Source organism: Triticum dicoccoides, chromosome 2B (assembly GCF_002162155.2).
Source record: "Triticum dicoccoides isolate Atlit2015 ecotype Zavitan chromosome 2B, WEW_v2.0, whole genome shotgun sequence".
In the NCBI taxonomy this organism is placed as follows: Eukaryota; Viridiplantae; Streptophyta; class Magnoliopsida; order Poales; family Poaceae; genus Triticum; species Triticum dicoccoides.
The window spans coordinates 553,763,948-553,764,731 of NC_041383.1; positions in this window are offsets into that span (position 1 = coordinate 553,763,948).

Here is a 784-nt window from a genome sequence, read left to right on the forward strand (position 1 = left end):
TGACTACTGAGTCGGATCCAATGATTGCCTCCTGCACTTATTTATGGTGCTTCAACGAGGAGTCGAGGACCAAACCACTCGCCCATTGACTGCCCGCTTGTTGCAATATTTCTTGTCGTTGGCATGACCATACTCACGCTTCCTCAACTGGGGAAAGACCTTCTCGACGATGCTCGCCTACGACCTCATCATGCACGAGAATGATGAAACCTCCCATGCACAACTCATCTTGAAAACAAGGGTTTCAAAAAGGTCAAGATCTTCGCCTGCATTCTATTTCATGACCGCCTTAATTCCAAGGCGAATCTTGCTCACAAGAGCATGACCAACTACTCAAGATGTCTAGGATGCCACCATGACCTAGAAGACTCCAATCACATCCATCAAGTGTCCCTTCTTCGGGAGAGTCTACCAGCACATCAGTGTCTGCCCACCAACGTTGTGGCAGATCTTTGGGATCGTCAGCCGACACCAAGGTTAGACCAATCCTATTGGTCATTCATCATACTTTTGATCCTATTAGAAGTTGGGACTCAAGGAATTCCAAGACTTTTTAGGGGCAAGATGTCCACAGGGCTACAACTCTCAAGTCAATCGTCAATGACTTAGATCTCTCGACCCATTGGTTTACAAAATAGTGTGCTCAGATTATCACTTACTCATGGAAGATATACCTCCATTCATGTGCAGGTGCCTATACAATCATTCTCTGTAATCGGTCTCCTACTTGGTTACTTTTCGAGTAACATATTCACGCCATGCCCCCTGCTCCCCTTCCCTCTCA